Here is a 19436-nt window from a genome sequence, read left to right as displayed (position 1 = left end):
TTCTGTGCGAATGAATGAAAATATCAAAAGGTTAGTACTGCAATTGCATTTTATTAATTTACTGCATAGAATTTGGAAATTTACTGCTAGTTATGGGGGAATTTTAAGATACAAATTTTCATCATAATTAGATTTACTGCTTTGGGGGAAAATTTTATAAATTAATTTACTGCATTGGTATTATATTTATTTGATTGTTGGTGCACAAGTTTAATAGGGTTTTTAACAGTTTTGAAGAAGTTTGCTATTTTTTATTTTTCTTTTGTGAATTTTTCAGATGATCTAGGATGAAGGCTAAAAATCTAAAGAAAACATGAATAATGAATGGTGAGTTTTTTAATATTTTAATTAGTTAGTAATATTCATTGAATTCATACTTACCTGTTAGTCGTCGGGGAAAAAACCGTGGGGGAAGATATCGTGAATTAGTTCTGAAGTTGTTAGTAGTTTAGCTAGAATGCGGATGATATTTTTAGTTTGAAGCAGTGGCCAAAGCAATTGAAGTGCCTTAATAGTGGTTAGTTCTTCAGTGCCTACTGCAAACTCATAAGGTGTGTTTTGGATTAAGTTATATAATTTGTGGTTAAATTTAGTGTTGTGGATGAATTCTAAAATTGGGATCTCTATAGGCTGTACAAACTCGTGCGGGATAAGGAAGGGTCGGGATTCTTCGGCGTTGAAGGTCTTGGTGATGGGGCAGAAAATGTACATTTGGGTTATGGGGTCATAATTACGAAGAATACCATGGAGGTTAGTGTCTTTAATACAATATGTGAAATTTAGGAAAAATGGTGAAGTGTATTTGGAATTAATGAATTGAAAACGATGGTGTGGTTGTCTAGAGGGTGTGTGTAGGTCAAAGTGATTTTGGATGAAACGATAGTAACTGTATGTATGTGTTTGTTTAGTGCGCAACATAATATCGTGTGAGCAGTGTAAATCTCTTTCGTGTGGTGCAAGGAAATGAAAGGTTAGTGAAAAGATTTGGAAGCGTTCTTTAAAACTTTCGTATGCTTGTGTGTTTGTTAGTGCTTCTGAAATAATGTGATCAAACTTTCGGTCGAAAATGTTTAGTGTAAATACATATGGTGTCTTGATGAAAAATTTCTCGGTGATTTGTGGATTAGCGAAGCGATCGTCGTCTAAGAATTGATCTTGGTTAGCTCTGATGATGTTGTGATCGTAGTATTCTAGTGTATATTCATTAGCTCTAGGTGCAGTGTGTATTTTTAGTGATTTTTTATATCCTACGTAAGTAAACTGTCTAGCGGTGAGTGGTGTAGTTAGTCGATATAGCATATCTTTGTTTCGGTCTGTATCGATGGATGTGTTGGTTAAAGGTAAGCAAAGAGGGTTAGTGAAATGATAGTATGAGGTCCAAGAGAGAGTGGGCATTAAAACGTATTCGTCTACAAAGTTGCGTGTTTCGTTAGCGTCATGAGGGGTGTTTAAGGTGTATTGTGGAAATGAGGGTAAAGTGATAGCTAAAAATTCTTTGGTGTTAGTATGTTTGGGGTGGTTGATGTATTCACGGGCTGTTCCTGGTTTTGCTGGGAAAGGATGGTTGGGGAACTTTCTTTTAAAAGTGCGGTAAGCTCTATTAGTGTTGAGTGAGGATTCAGTTGATGTGGATGATTGTGCTAATGATTCAGTATCATTTGAAGAGGGTGTAGGGGGGTTGGATGAATTTGTAGTGGAGGAGATTTGGTTTATGGTCGGGGTGTTAAGGTGGTAGGGTTGTTGTTGGAGGGTAATAAAATTGTCTAGTTCTGGGGAGATTCGGGGGGTGTCTGGAGATGATTGGTCAGAATGATATGAGGAATAGGTTGGGGTAACTTGGGAAGCATAAGAGGGTGTGGGAGTGATTGGGTCAGGGTTATTTGACAAAATGGGTTGAAAAGGAGGTTGAGAAAAATGAGAAGGGTTATGAAAATTATTGGATGGAGATGGTTCTGAGTCGGCAAATTCATCGGGGGTTTCAATATTCGGATTATTTAGCTGTGAAATGGAGTATAAAACTGAAATTTGTGAGTTAGTGTCGGAATTCATGCCTGATGTTACATTGCTAGGTGGAAAATCGGGTGGCGGAAAAGCAAAAAGTGGTATTATTGGGATTGAAGAAGGAAGGTTGGTTGGATGGGAATTTGATCGATGGAGTGATCCAAGTTGGCGGCTCATCGTGGGCTAAAAAAATTATTATTTTGAGATTGAAAAGCGGTGGTATGGGGTTGTTCAATAATTTGTTCATAAGTATTATCATCTTGTGATTGATGTGTTATTATATGTTGGACGGGACTTTGCGATGTGGTGAGTCTAAAATTTGGATTGTGTGTGATGGCTAAATTTCGAAAATTTCGTGGGACTAGGGATAGTGGATGGTTATTTGGTAGGGGTGGTAATTGTGGTGCCGTTGGCTGTGTGTCGACATTGTTATGTTCTTCGTCGTATGTATTTTGTCGTGTTGTTATTTTTGTGTTATATTCTTTTATTTGTGCGTCTAAAAGAATTTTGTTTATAGATGTCGAAAAAATTCCAAAAAATCCTGCAAAGAGTATGCGTGCTACGCTTGCTTGTCTGTTTACTTGTGTGTGTATAGCACATGTATTGTAGATTCCTTTTAAGAGTGAGAAAAGAAATCCAATAAAGTTAAACATTGCGTATAAAATAGTCAATTTTTCTAAGATGTAGTAGGGCCATCCTAGAAAATCAAGGATTTCATTCTTGAGTGTAACAAAGCTAAAAATGTTAATTGGTGATATATCTTGGGGACGGTATTTTTCGCCGTTTAGATATATATAATCTTTAATGTCTTTAAAATATCCGCTATAGTCTTGCGTGTAGATATCGGCAAATCCTGCGGTTTCTGCAAGTTTGCGTAAATTTTGGTCTATTGATTGTCTTTGTATTGTGTCCATTTGTGTTAATAATTCCTGGAATTGTTGTGTTCTAATGTGATGTTGAATATCTGATTTTGAATAGATTCCTATTGATTGTAAGTCTATATTTGGGTTTCGAGCAATAGCGCGAATGCTTTCTGGTGAAAATTTTTTGAGTGATTGCATTAATGTGGGATATGGAGTGAGAAGGTAATATTTATTTTCATCAGGGTTTAGTTGTACTACATTGTGGCTATTTTCTGATCCACATGGGACTGCGGTATCCCAGAAATAGGTTCTTCGTGAAAGTGTATCCACGAAATGTACTTTATTCTTATAAAAGATAGGGATTCTTTTATAACATCGTTTATCTTCAAAAACGTATAGTGGTGATACTTTTTTAGTACAAGTATAAAACCATAAGATGTTTCCTTCGTAGTCTAAAAAATTTGATCTATTTCCAGATAATAAGTATCCTGCGTAGGGTATTTTTAATACTGCTAGTGCAAGTGATTGTAATATTTGTGTTCGTTCTAATTCGCATAGTTGGTGTAGTGTTTCTAATTCGGAGAGTGACATTTCTTGAAAAATGCGGCTAATTGTATAGTCTAGTTTCATATCCAAATGAATATCATAGTGGATATTACCGAAATATGTAGTATTCATTAGTGATAATTCTTGTAAGCGTGTGCTTCTGGTGTCATAAGGTTTTAGATGTCCACCAGGTTGTCCGTTGCTTTTTTCAAAATTAACTGGTATATAGGATGTTCCTTCGTTTAGAGGATGACCTGTGGCATATGGGTCGATTTTTACCTTTCCAGTGGTCATGTCGAATCCTTTTTCGTATTCAACTAATATTTCAGAGTATTGTGTTCTGTGAAGTGGATTCCTGTATTTACATGCAAGTTCTGTTTCTTGATATATTTGAAAACGTGTCAATTTATTTTCTATATTATCTATGTTTCTAAAATCGGAACTTAGTTTGCGTGATGGATGGACTTGTTCATATGGAATTGATTGTATAAAATATTTTTCGTGAAATTTTATCATACGAGCGTGTATTTTTGCTACTTGAAATGTTGTACATGTATCTTCGGGGAACCAAACAATTGTTGCTTGTGTTCTCGTTGTAGGGTCGCAATATCCTTGATCATTTTTACAAGGTAGTCGGATTCCTTGATAGATCATTGTATTATCAGATAAATCTCGTGTGAGTTGTATTTTTTCGAGTTGTATTTTCCAATCGAAAAACATTATTTCTTGGTATCCTTTATTTTTCGTGTCTGCTTTGCAGTTTGATGGGTTATTTATACCAATGTGTGGTATCCAATGTTTATCATGTAGGTCATAGGTTAATCGTCCGTGTGCGCCTTTATACGGGTATTTTTCGTCTAGTTTTATATGTCCTTGGTGTCTTTCAAGTTGTGATTGGTGTACAGAGTCTGAAAAAACTTGAAAATTAACTAATTTTCTTTGGGAGTTTTTATTTTGTGTGATGTTTAGTCTAAGTAATTCATTTTTACAATCGTCGGGATTGAGATGTAAAAGACGTTCTATATTACTTTGATAGAATGATTCATGGTCAAGTCGGTTTTTGTTTCCGTTCGAGACTTGTGAACAATGTACTTTCTTTTCGGAAAATGTTGCTGTGAATTTATAATCTGTAACTGTTGTTGCTCGGGCTTTTGAATAGAGTGTTGCTATTATATCTGTGGTTTCTATAGCTTGTGGTTCTGTTTCACATTGTGATACTTGATTTATTGCATATTTGTGTAGTGTTTTTTGTTCATTTTCTTCGCAATCGTAATGTGTTACTAATAAATCTTGTGGTCCTGTACGAGGGGAAGGGTTTATGTTTTGATTTGAGGTTACTAGAAAAAGGAGTTGGAGAAAAATTAATAATTTTAGAATATACATGTGTATGATAATCCTGAGTATGGGTTATAAAATGTAATGTAACCAATTGTGTTTTTGGTGTATCTGTCGTATTTATATATTACTTCAGTAGTTATAAACGGTGGTGGTAGTGATTGAGCTGTGATGTTAGGTGGATTTAATGGGTAGGGATGTTGGGTAATGTTATTTAACTTAACTGTGATTTCAAACTTTAATTGTAAACTGTTTTGTTGGAGTATTTGAATATTGTGATCACGGATATCGTTATGAATATCTTGGCGATATTGTAATCTATTAAGTGCCCAGTTATGAAGGCGGTTACTTTCTTGATGTTGTCCAAATAATGGTGGAGGTGCTGTGAATGTATTCCAATCTAATCTTAAAGGAATATTTATTGATGATTGTTCTCGATATCTGGCGTCGAGATTATTTGGAAAGTTTAAGTTAAAGGGTAGTGGTGAAAATTGGCTTATTGATGGTGTTGATGGTAGTGATAATGTTTCTGGTAGTGATGAGGATGTTGTTGTATCCGTAGAAATATCTATGGGGTCATTGACTAAATTTGGTTCACCTTGTGTAAATGAATGTGTAGTCCAATATGGAAATCGTGATGTTTGGTTTGGGGGGTTAAAAGGATTTTCACGTATTTGTTCAGATGTTGGTGTTGAACCTAAGTAGTCTGAGGGGAGACTTGAAGTGCTTCGTTGTGAAAAAAGTGTAGGAGTTTCTGGTGTGATACCAGTGGTGTTTTCTGGAGTGGTTTGTGATGGGGATTGAGGTATATCAAAATGAACTCGGGGAGTTTGAAAATTTCTGTTTCGTCGAGGATGTATAATTTGTCTATCTATTTCTGTTGTGTTTTGGTTTTGACTAAGGTTTCGTATTCTACTTAGTTCTTGTGGTAGTGTTGGGTAAAGATTGTATGTTGGTTCACTTAGGGATGCTTGTCGTTGAACTGGTTCTAGTGGTTCAGATAAACGAGCGTGCCGTTCTTCAAAAGTGTATGGATTGTCTTGAAAAGAAATTCGTGTAGATGTTGGAGGATTTTGAGTAGTTGAAGGTGGTGTTTGGTTATCTTGGGATGATGTCGGTGAAGACTGATTCTGTGACTGTTGGGTAGCAATTTTTGATGGATTTTTGAATTGTTACTTTTAGTGGGAAGGTTTATGTTTATTATAATATTCTTCCAAAAAAATAATTAGAAAAATTGTTGCTAGGGCAAATGTGATGATTGCTTTCTTTATACATTTACATATTGTCAAAATGAGGGATGATAGAAATGTTATGAAAATTACAAACAATAAAAAAATATCAGTTCTACTGAAAATTGTTCGTATCATTTAGACAAGTTGTTAAAATCGTACCTGTGGATATATTCAAGGGTTTTGGAAAGTTGGAGGAATAGTTCGAGTATTGTGTAGAAAATTAAAAAAATGTTACAAAAAATGATTAAGATTATTAGAAAAGATTCAAGTAGATCAAAAAGAAATATTATAAAAGCTTCAAGTATTGAAAAAAAATGTTTAAAATTTATAAGTATTTGAGCGACTGTTTGAGAGAAAAGCATTTAAGAAATGATCTCTTGGTCGAATATTTTTTGCTGTTTGAGGCGATTTTCTAGTGTGGTCGAATTATTTATTAGTTTTTTGACAAGTGGGTTGAGTTTTGTAAAAAATTGTTGGGGGCAATTTTCATGGTGACTGGGAGGTCGTCTTTTTCTTTATTTTTGTTTGTCAAATGATCCGGGGTATGGTGAGATTTTTATACTTTAGGCTAATTAAAATCTTCATTTTGTTACTTTAGGCTAAGTTATCAAATTTGTTTTGGGGGTATTCGTGGTCTGAGTTGGGGAAATATTGTTGATCTTTGGGTTATTAGATAAGGGAGGGGTACGGTATTATGGTGATGTTTATTTTAGCTGTCAAGTTGGAGTGGTTTGCTTATTTTTGACCTGGAGGTTGTAAAGTTATAGTTAGAGATGTGCCTGGAGTTCTAGATTATTCGTCTAATTGGTCTTAGTTTGAGTTAGAGAAAGTGGCGGATTGGATGAATCCTATTGGTCTATTTTGAACTAGAATTATTGCGTACTTGTGAGCATGTTATTTTGAAAAAATGAAATGAAAATTGTTACGGAGGTTTCAAGATTGTGAAGTATAAAATCTTAAAATTACTTTTTAAATTCTACTTTCTTTAATATTTTAGATTGGGGGATGAACATTTTGTAGTTTTTACGTGGTTGATTTCGGAGTCTTGTTGTTTTTCTATGTTCTGATTTGTCTATTTCTTCTTGGGGTATTATTTGTTCGGTCATTTTTCTATTTTTTCTTTGTTTTGGAGATTCTTTATGGTTTTGTGTATTGTTTTTGGTGGCGGTTGGTTTTGTGTGTTGATTTTCGGTGGGGTTATCATTTTGTTCTGTGTTTTTCAGATGTGATTCATTTTGAATGATTTTTAATCCTGTGAAAGAATATAATTGAGTTAATTCGCGGAGTGCGTATTCTTTTGGGTAATAAGGTAATAGGTTGTTTCGATGTTGAACGATTTCTTTTTTGTTTGAGTCGGTAATTTTATATGTGACATCAGTGGGTTTTGCAATTATTTGGTAGGGTCCTTTTCGGAGGGGTTGTAATTTTTTAGAAATTCCTTTTTGAGTATTAAAATTAGGTATTAAAACAAATGTTCCAATTTTTAAATCGGAAGCTGGTGTAAAACGTGAATTGATTTGTTCATTTATGTTCTGTCTTTGTAATAACTTTTTCGTTATTTTTTGGTAAATTTCATTGTGTTTCTTATCTCTATTTAAAATCCATTCGGTGTGTGTACCGGAGGCTAATTTAAGAATCTGTGGGTGATGAAAATGATCTTCATCGTGTGTATGTAAAGGTAGGTTATAACAAATTGAGTCTTTAGTTGGTTGACAATAACCTTGTGCGTTTTTATGGGAATTTGCTGTAAACATTATTGGTTTGCGTGGCTTTTGATTGAAAACCATTTCATATGGTGACATTCCTAAAGTTGTCGTGATTTGTGAATTATATGCTAAGGGAAATAATTTTACATCTGCTGACCATTCGGTATATTTTGTATCATTTCCGTTGATGATACATCTAAGATATTCTTGTAGTGAACGGTTCATACCTTCGACTAAACCGTTTGTCCAAGGTGCATGAGATGTACGTGGTTTGTGTTTAATGTTGTATAAATGACATAGTGTTATTATTTCATTATTTATGAATTCTGTACCGTTGTCTGTAACTAAAATTTCTGGTAGTCCGAATTTTGCTATCCAGTGTTCATAGAGTGTTGTGTAAGCGTAATAAGCGTTACAATGTGGTACTGGGTTAATTGCTACATAATGTGTAAATGCGTCAACAATTACCATAATGTAGGAGTTTCCTTCGGATGAGGGTGAAATTGGTCCTTTAGTATCAAATGAGATACGATGATTAAAGTACAAACTTTGTCCTTTAAAATCTTGTTTTTGTGCTATTTGTTTTTGATTTGGGTAAGGTTTATTCAGTTGACATACTATACAATCATTGCATAGTACTTTTATCCAAATCGGTGCATTTGGGAAGTAAAAATTTTGTATAAAATTTGAATATGTTTTTTCTGATCCAGAGTGTCCTTTAATATTTTGTGTATGTGAAATATTAAAAGCTATAAGAATCATACTTATAGGGAGACAGGGAACTGTAGATTCATTTAGGTTATACTCTAAAAGGTCTGTTTTTTCGTTAATTGTTGTGTTGTTAAATTTGCGAAAGTATCGGAGGAGTGTTTTGTTTCCTAGAATGGTTGAATCTGCTTTGATAGGTTTAGTTTTATATTTGTGCCATGATTTCAGTTGTCGAATTATTGGGTCAAGATTTTGATATTGTTTCAGTGTTGAAATTGTAATTGTTTCTGTTGGGGGGAGGAAAATGTTTTCGATTTCTAATTTAGATAAGGGTATTGTATCAAGTGGGTCATGGAGGTCAAAAACTTGATTTATTGTGTATTTTGAATTATTTGTTTGTGGTCCTGATAAATTTATTTTATCAGTTAAATCTTCTTTTTCAATTAGTGGAAAATGGTCTTTTTTAGGTAGGTGTTGTTTTGTTCGTTTTTGTTGGGTGTTATTTTTTATCCATTGAGAATATGGGATTGGTTTGAAGGTTGATGTTCCAAGTAGATCAACTTCATAATGATTATTTTGACAATCTAAATAAAGTGGGAAATGTTGTAAATTATTTATTTGTGATTGTTCAATATCAGTTTTTACTGCATATTTGCATTCTAATCGAGGTGATGTTTCGTTTTCTGCAAGGTAGAATTTTATATTTTTGGGTATTTCAACTGTTGTTTTTCGTGTAAGTAATTCAGGTGGTGTATTTCGACTTAAGGTGTCTGGTAATGCAAGATTTTTTCCTGCAGTCCAAACTATATGTAAGTTTGGAAACTTCATTAGAATTAATTGAAATCTGTAAACTCGGTGGTTTGGGTTAGATTTTTGTGTAAAAAGAAAAATGATTGGTTTGTGGTCTGTGAATAAAACTGTGGGATGTTTTGATCCAAGTATCAGAAATTCATATTCTGTCAGTGTATATATTATGGCTGTACATTCTCTCATTAGGGTTGAGAGTCGTAGCTCTGCTTGAGTGAATAATCGGGAGTTTGCTGATATAAGGTTCATTTTGTTTGTACCATTATGTGATTGTAATAATGCTGCGCCGATGCCAAAGTTCGAAGCATCGCACATTGCATAAAATGGTTGATCAGGGTCTGGGATTGTATTTGAAATTTGTTCGGTTAAAAGTTTCTTTATTTCTTCGAATCGTGCTTGATGTTCTGTATTCCATTCAAAATTATTTTGTTGTCTAAGGATGTTATAAAATGGTCGTAGATATAATTGCATTTTATAAACATATTTACTTAAAAAGTTTAACATTCCAAGGAATTCTTGGATTTTCTTTTTATTTGTTGGTGGTTGAAGTTTTTGAATAGCGTCAATGCGTGATTTCAGTGGAGTTATTGTTTTTCTTTCTATGTTATGTCCTAAGAATTTAACTCTTGTCAAAAAGAAGTGTGATTTATCGGGGGCGGCCTTCAGACTTTCGTTCTGAAGTATTTGGTGATATTTTTCTAAAACATTGAACATTTCGTCTTTTGTTTGTGATTGCATAAAAACATCGTCTAGATAGGTGATTGCGTTTTTCTTGAGTATTAGTGGTCTAAAAATTTTGCTCATAAAAGCTGAAAATGCTGCTGGTCCTATGGATATTCCATAGAATAAGCGGTTAAATTCGTATTGTTGGTTTCCGATAACAAATTGTGTTAAACGTCGTGATTGTTCATCTAGTGGCATTTGATTGTATGCACTATTCATATCGGCGGTTGTAAAGTATTTGCCATTTATTTTTGTTAAAATAACTTGTATTGGTTCAATGGGCCAATTACATTTTGATTCATCTATGAGTGAATTGAGGTATCTAGCGTCGAGAACGATTTTTAATGATTCTCCTTTAGCTAGAATGATAACGGGGTTGATGAATGTGTTGCCTTTTGGTTGTTCTTCTTTATTAACTGGTGATATAATGTTGTATTGTTCTAAAATATCGAGTAATCTATTTACTTTATCATGTAAGTGAATTGGTACTTTACTTGCTCTCTGTTTTTTGAAAACTGCGTCTGGTTTTAACGGAAGATGTAGTGATGAACTGATTTTTCCAACATCGAATTTTGATGTTGCATAGACTGGTGAATATTTAATTAGCTGTTTGGCTAATTTTTCGAATTCGTCTTGTGTTATTTGTGAATGTTGGAAATTAAACATTGTTAAAAATTTCTGTTGGTCTGCTGTGTAGTTACTTATGTTGAATGTAGGTTTGAAATATGGAGTTTTTGTGAAATAATCCGTATTTCTGTTTTCGTTATTTATTATATTATTTATAGATAATTCTTCATTAAGAATTGTAGATTGGCAAATATCTAGTAATTGGAGTATATTATTTACGCGATAGGCTTTTTCGTGTATTGGTGATATTGTAGCGTTGGTTTCACAATATCCTAAAAGTCCTAAAGGTAATGTTACTTGGTAAGGTGTGTTGTTATAAACATGTAAGGAAATAATATCTGAATTCGAATTTTTCAAATATTTTATTGAAGAGATTGTGATTTTGAAAAATTTATGAATAGGTTTGAATTCAAAATCTGACATATAAAATTTTTGTTTGTTTTGTTCTTTATCATATTGGTGAACTTGTTTGATTGAAAAATTATAGATGTTTCCTGATAGTGGTTTCAGGTGTTTTCTTTGTTGGTTAAATATCGGATAAAATTTTGAAAAGAATGGTGGTTGTTTATTTAATCTTTGAAAAAATGTTAAGGATGTTTCTTTTGTTTTTGTATATTTATCTTTGATTAATATTTTACTATTTAGTATGTTAATTGTTGGTATATACTTCGAAATAAATGGTATTCCAATGATATTATAATTAATATCAGTGATATGAAATATTTGTTTAAATGGCTTATTTAAAATTTTGCTTTGCTCCATTGTTCTGGTAGGGAGGAGAAATAATTGGATTTTTCCGTAGTTTATCAATGTTGATCCTTGTGCTGTTGCTAACTTACTGGAGGTTTCGAGAGGCGTTAGCTTCGGATGTAAAGTTTTTATTTCATTCCATGTGGGAATGTTTATTATGTTTGATTCTGCTCCTGAATCAATTAAAAAATCTATTTCAAGGTCTGGTGGTTGAAATTCTTTATTTCTTGGGCTTTCTAAGAGAAATGGTATTGTCCAAATTTTTTCTTTGGGTTGTTCTTTTTGTATATTTTGATAAATGTGGTTTGTATTCAAGCATTTTGTTTTGGTATTTTTATTGGTTTGATTTGTAGTGTTTATCTCATTTGTTTCTTGCGTCGTTGGTGTGGAATTTATGGGTGTAGTGTAATTATTTTGAAGAAATTCTGATTGATTTTCATATATATGTGATGGAAAGGGTTGTTCATATATGACAGATTCATAGTCATTTTCGACTTTTATCATATTGATAGCAAGAGTGTTTTCAGTATCACTTTCTGAATCTGATGATGTACAGTTTATTTGATTGAGTTGTAACGTATCAGTTACTGTGTCATCAATACCTGGAGGGTCTGATGTTGTTTCTGGGTTAGCTTGTACTTGATTGATTTGTCTTTGATGTTTAGGTGTACTGCTTCTGTGACGATTATTAGAATTATTATAGTTAGTATTATTCCTATGTGGTGATTGGGAATAATTTCTATAACGATTATTATAACTTGGGTGTCGATTTTGTGAATTATTTCGCGATCTGTTTTGGTAATTATTGTTTGGTCTGTTATAGTTCGATCTATTATATGAGTTATTCCTTGATCGATTGTTCGGGTAATTCTGGTTTCGGTTGTTTGAATAACTTCTATTTCGATTATAGGAGTAGTTTCTATTCCTATTGTACGATGAATTTCGTGATTGATTGTTTGGATAGTAGTTATTTCTTGATTGGGAATTAGATCTAGAAACAAATCGTTGTGTATTTGAATTTGATCTGGAGTAGTTATTTCTACTATTTGGTCTATTGTAGTGATTTTGTGATGAATTATACGTGTTTCTTCGTTCTGGTGATCTTCCTCTATAACTTGAGTTATATGGGGATTGATTTCTTGTATAATTTGTATTGTTCGGGAGTGGTTTTCCTGAACTGTTGTTGCTGTGAACTGTTTTGTTCGGTAGATTTTGATCTTTTTTCATGTATTGATAGAATGATTTATTTGGTTCTTTGTATTTTTGAGGTTTATTTTGACTATCTTGCTGTTTTTGTCTACATTCGGAAATACTATGTCCGTATCGGCGGCAATAATTACACCATTTTTTAAAAGATGGTTTGCCTTTAAAGTTCGGGTTCTTTTCGTAAATATTGAGTATTTCAGTGATTTTTTCGACGAGGTCTGTTTCTGATTCCTGTATATTATTAATATTAGTGGGAGTCGTTTCAATTCTGTTAACGTATTGTAATTTCAGATTTTCCGTTTCTTCTAGTTTCATCGTGATTTCTGCTTGTTCTAATTTGTCTACTAGTTTTCGAAAATCTAAATCGGGTTCTCGAATTGAAGAAGGATGGGATGCTCTCTTTTTTATTGCTATTTTCCTTAATTGTGGTGTTAAGGTCATCATTAAGATTTCTGTCATCTTTGTGTTTTTATAGTCATGTGTATTTAGTGAATATGCTTTTCGAACTAGTGTTTCGATTCGTACTGCTATTTGCTTGATGGTTTCGTTTGGTAATCTGCGAATTTCATTACATAAAACTCTTTGTTGTTGTTTGTTTCTTTCGGAGTCAAACATTTTTGAAAATTCTTGTGTAAATCTTTTCCAGTTTGATTTTATTTCTAGAGGTAGTACTGAAAACCATTTTTGGGCTGCGCCATCTAAGGTTGTTTGTATCAACGCTGTGCGTCGATGTATCCAATTTTGATGTAGTGGCGTGTTAATTGGTTCAGGTCCTATATTTAAAATCAAATTTGCTGTTACTGCATTTAAGTAATCTTCTACAGAGTATTCAGGGTCTGTTCCTGTGAAAACCATTAAGGGTTTGTTTGATGTTATTGATGATCCACCCATTAGGTATGGATTCATTGTCATTTGTAATGATTCTGCTGCATTTGGCATTTGAGAAAAATTTGAAAGTTGGTTTCTTGTTATTTCATGTTGTTGAAGATAATATGGGAGTGGTATTTCATTTTGCATTTGTGATGCTTGATACGAGTGTGCAGTCATTGGATTTTGTTGTTGAATTGGTTGAAAAGATTGTGTAATAATTGGATTTTGTTGTTGAATTGGTTGTTGATGTTGTGCATCTATCGGTTGTGGAGAAAAATTTCTATGATTTGTACGTGTTTTCTGTATTCCTTGTCTGCGATATTCTTGAGTATTTTGTGCAAATATATCTGGTTGTAAGAAATCATCATCTGAGGATAAATAATCCATTTGATAAGATGTTTGTTTTTTATTTTTATTTTGTTGAAAAAATGGGTAATTTTCACTGCGATCCTGTGGAGGATTTGGTTGAAAATTTTTGGAATTATATTGGGCCGTTGGGTTATCCCAGTTTCGAGGTTTTGTATATTGATTAAAATTCCTTTGTGGTTGATAATTTGTTTTTGATGGATGTGTATAATTATAATTATGGTCTGCAAAGTTGTTTCTAGTGAATGTTTTGCGTGTTTTTGATGGTATTGTCATGGGTCTGTATGTTTGGTAATCCATATGTGAATATTTAGGAGCAACCGAAGGTTTAACGGTTGATTGTAAGGTTACCTGTGTTTGTGAAGGATTTGTATTTCTTGGTGTTATTAAATTTGGGTGTATTGGTGAAATACTTTGTTGTGTAGTTGTTGTGTGTACAATTTCTTCATTTATGAAGTGTGATGGTGTCTGGATATCTTGTTGAGTAAGATTCCTAGTTCCATTGAGGTTTTCGTTGTGTATGACTGTAGAGTTTAAACTATTATTTTGTGTATCGGGTAAAAATGTATTATAGTTTAATGGTGTTGCATCAATTGTTAATGGTATTACTCTTACGTAATCTCTTATGTAAGATATTGTACCTATTGCTTGACTTGAGATTGATTGTGGAAAGCTTATAAATGCGGGATGAGACCATTCGGGGTCCCAAACATAATCTGATTGTTCTGTGATAGCGGTATCATCGTTCGAATTTTGGGGTCTAAAATTTTTTCTTGCTTGTGCAATTAAATCAATATTGTGTGTGAAATAATCTATTATGAACCATGCCAAAATTTTTTGTAAATCGTGTTTGGTATGTTGTGAAACGTCGTCTTTCGTGAAATTTTCTTTAATGATGTTTAAATAACTAGAGAGTAGTGTGATTTCATGTCGTACTCTTAAATGTTTAGATGTTTCTGTCGGTGAGACATTTGTTAATGGGATTTCGTTTTCTAATATCGAAATATAACTATATATTATTGCGAAAACTTCATTGGTGAAAATGGAGTTTGCTCTTTGTGAGTTATGGTATTGGATGCTTTTTATATATTCTGAAAAAACTTTTGAAAATTCTAAATCAAGATCGTCTGTTTGTATAGTATATGTTCTATTATTATGGTTTGGGGAAGTGAACTCTATGGAGTAGATTCCATACTGTTGTGTTATGTTGCATATATCTTTTAAGTAGTGGTCTATGATTTGTCTTTTGATTTTTACATCGGGGAACTCTGTTTTACATGGACTGATTCCGGGTTCAAATAAATTTACGAGTAAATTTTGACAAAATATGTGTTGTCCTCTATCAGTATCTGCGTCTACTATAAAAGGAAAGATTTCATCATCATCTGGAGTTTCGTCACCTGGGGTGTGTGTTGAACTCATTTTTTCGTTCGATGACTGTTAATATGTAATTATTAATGTGTCGAATTGGTTGATTCCAATTGTATAAATGTACTGGTTTGTGTTTGTACTGTTTTTTTATTCTTCTTTTTCCTCTTTGTGATGAATTTGAAGTTGTTTCTGAGTCAGAAAAATATAATTGATCGTGTTGTGGGTAATTTTTATCTATTGATTCTTTTAATTTGTAAAGTTCGTCTAAACTGTTGGTTTCTGATTCTGAAAATGCGTTTCGATTTTTTGAAAATCTTTTTCGTGTTATTTGTCTTTGTTTAGTTATTATTTTTCTCTTTAGTGTTTGTCGTTTTGTTCGAATGTATCCAACTGTTTGTGTATGAGGTGTGATTACAAGGTCGTATTTTTTGTTATCTATTTCACAATTGTGTAAAATGATTGTTTGTTTATTTCCTAGGTTTTTAAATGACATAAGGTTTAGGATGACGGATGCAAAAGGTTGTTAAATGATTTCTATTTTCCTAAACTGTTAGTTTTACGATTTTTTGGTTAGCTTAACCTGGGTCTATTTGTTCAGGGTTGGAGAGAAAAGTATATCGATTCCGAAGAATGATTTTTACTTTCTCGTGACTAGTATAAGCTAAGGTGTTAACTTACTTAATCTTACTTAGGGGTAGTGATTGTGTTCAAGGGTTGGAGAATAGTAAATCGATCCACAAGGTTCAGGTATAATTAGAACGCGAGTAGTTCGTTAGATACTATTTTAAACTTACTAAGTCTAAGATTTATCCTGGGTCTGGTAAGAGGGGGGGTCAAGTGAAGGATGAATAACCGAAGTTCTTCACTGTTTATCCTAATTTGAATGATTAGTTTTGTTTTAAAAATTTCTATTAGTCTTGGGTCTTTAGAAAGGGTTGGGTAGTGAATCGACGTTTGAGGTCGTTAGACACTAATTAAGTGGGTGGGGGAGAACAAAGTTGTTCTGTTTGATCCAAGGATAAGCCTTGATGATCAAATTTAAAATTTAATTAAGTAGAAAATGATTTAAGATCCAAGGATAAGCCTTGATGATCTGGTTTTAAAATTAAGTGAATTTAAGTTTTAATAAAGTTTTAAATGTGTGTAAAGGAAAGATTTAGTGTTTTGATGATATTAGTGGGTTTATGATTGCTGTTATGTTTTAGATGATGAAGCTGGAACAACAAGATGATTTATGATTACTAACCATTTATTGTCATGCTACTAATTTTTATTTTTGTTTTCCAATAAATATTTTTCAAACATGTTTTGTATAATACTGCAGAGTTTTAGGAAAACGATCTTAGATCTTTTTATCAATCGTTATTGTATAATATTAATTTTGTTTAGCGCCTGAAATGATTTTGAAGATTAACTTCAAGGTTTTATGTTTGCAAATGGAAATCTAAATTCATTGCAAGTAGTATTCGAAATATAAAAGTTTGTTCTGGCTTTTGCCGAACTATCATATAACTATACGGCAAGTTTCTACTTTGTCGTATGTCGTCTTTGGTTCGATGTCTTCTTCCAATTCCGGGTAGTTCTATTATGGTTCGGAATATTGGCTCTGATCTATTGAGTCGGAGAGACATTTCAATTAAATTATTGTCGTATAACATTTTGTAAATGTTTTTGTCTAATTTCTAATCTAATTTTGGTTAATTCTAATCTAGTAAGGTCTTGTTCGAGACTTATGGTCGCACCAGATGAGTTAGGACCGAAGTGTAACTCATAGAGTAATTTCGGATAGGGTACACCGTCTGCTCGTCACGCTATCTTATTTTCGGCCGGATAGATTCGTGCAACTTCTTAGTCTAATACCGATCCTAATCTTACTCTTATACTATCTAGTCTCAGGTTGTTTAACTAGTCTCTGCTAGGCTCAATAGATCTAGGGTATACTGGTTTATTGCGGCTGCTGAAGTGCTCGGGAGAGTCCAACTAATTTCTAAGTTAAATTCAAATCTCTCTGGTGCTGAAATTACAAGTAACTTCAGCACTTACAAATAAGTGGGTTGTTAGTTAGATGGATCATGATTGGTTAATATTAAATACTTTACATTGGTAAAACATTTAATTTATCCAATCATAAAATATAGTTTAGATCAGGTTCCAGAAAGACAGTCGCATATATGTTGGAAATGTCTTTCGGTATATCTTTATGTTTTCTCCAGTTTGAGACAGTTACAGAGCTCTATCCATAGTGGGCCGGTGCCTCAAACTATAGCGGGCTTAACACAAGAGAAATCTTGTAACTCAGTTGAGAAAATAAACAAGCCTCCCCGAAGAATCCCAAGTCTTCAAGACAGAGAATAACAGAATAGTTTTATCTTTATTAATTAAAAACTACAACACTGTTTCCACATTTTCGGGCCAATTTATAACGAGGAACAGGCCTTAGAGCGAGTTAGTTCCACAAGCCTTTAATTTATTTCGGAGAGAAAGTAGTTGTAGTGGAAAGAAGAACAACAAGAATCAAGCGGGTAAACAGTTCTCTGCAAAACTGAAATGATTTATACTGGAGAACTGGAAATTTCTCTGGAGCAGTAATTTGTGTTGATAGTTGAAGATATGATCTCTTATGAACTTTCACATGCAGTCGGTACCAAAATTATTATCCAGATATATACCGAGTGGATTAAAATATGTGACAATTTACTCTTCCCTCAGCTTATCAAACCGGTCGCGAATTTTGACAAACAGATCTCGAGTAGATAAAAATGAATATTTGCTCCTCCCAGGAGACCAAACGTGCTGCAGAGACAAAAAGGAGCAAATATCACCAAACGGACACAATTGAGCAAACAAGTTTGAGCTTACTTTTCAATATTAGAGAGAATGAAATAATATAATTCATTGTCTCTTAAGTATCCAAAAACCACATGTCAGATACAGGTCTTATTTGATCGTTTGTCATTTTTGAATCTTTATGAAAAAGAGCCGATGTTCGATAAGTCATTTTGTATAGCAAAATGGCAACACTTAACTATTTTATGCCTAATTTTTTCAGCGACTGAAAGTTTAAAAAACAACATTTTCAATTTAAAACTTTACCAAAGAAATTTATAATGATCAAGCAGGACCATTCACAGAAAGTTTCGACATCAGCAATGTTTGAACAACACAAGGTTCCGATCACGCATTTTCAACTTCTTTTTTCATGCAATTTTCTCATCTAATTTTTGTACAAAATTGACTCAAAATGTTCATTACTAGGCCAAGCTGTCGTCAACTAACTTATGTGGCTGCGAAGCAAAAAGTGCAAAATCAGCTCATTGTCGAACTCACAAAAGAAAAAAATGTTTGTTTTTTACTCAACAAAACTGTCTTTTTGTGATATTTTTTTGACATTATTTTCGAAAAAAGCCTTCAACTCAAAAAATTAGCTGAAACTGCAAAAATTGCGTGACCCTCTGCATATTGCGGAATCGAAAAGCACCAAACATACACGTTTACAGTAGATTCCGAAACCTGAAAGATCTTATCTGTAAAAAGTTGCGTTTATACGTATGTTTGTCATGAGCCTTGAGCATGGAATGTAGACTTTCAAAAACAATCACAAAAAAAAATTTTGGAAAGTTTTATTAACAACATTTAACAGAAACAAAATTTTACTGACACCTAAAGGGCTCTCGACGAAATATTAAACAGGGTTTCCCACTGATGCGGACAGCTATGCTTCTTATAAATTTGGCTTGATTTTCGTCTGTGCGATTGAACTTGGAGACTTTTCTCAAAGCTTATCTTGGGAAGATTTAAGTAGAGTTGCACTAGCAGGATTTGGCGCGGAATAGATTAACACATATTTTTATGTTTAATAGCCTTTTTAAGGATTGATTGTGGAATCAAGGACTCTCAAACTTTGTTGCCTGCGTATACAATTTTCTCACGGCCCGGGTCGACGCCGTGGTTTCTGTTTTCCGACCGTGTGGAACAGAATTTAGCATGTTCAGACTGTTGGGACCACAATATGGTATGTTCAGACTGTGTGGACCAAAAAATACTATCTTCAAACCGTGTGGACTGAGTGAATCAGTTTTTAGACAGCGTGGATCGAAGGAATCCGTTTTCGGACAACGTGGATCAACAAAATCCGGGTTCAGACCGCGTGGACTGAAGAAGTCCGGATTAAGACAGCGTGGACCGAAGTAATCCGCTTTCAGACCGTGTAGACTAACTAAATGCGGGTTCAGACCACGTGGACCGAAGATTTCCGTATTCAGACCATGTGGACCAAATGAATCCAGTTTCAGACCATGTGAACCAAAGAAATGAATTTTGGGTCC

Source organism: Symsagittifera roscoffensis, chromosome 2 (genome assembly GCF_963678635.1).
Source record: "Symsagittifera roscoffensis chromosome 2, txSymRosc1.1, whole genome shotgun sequence".
NCBI lineage: Eukaryota > Metazoa > Xenacoelomorpha > Acoela > Convolutidae > Symsagittifera > Symsagittifera roscoffensis.
The sequence above is the reverse complement of the archived record's forward strand: the minus strand, read 5'-3'. Positions refer to the sequence as shown.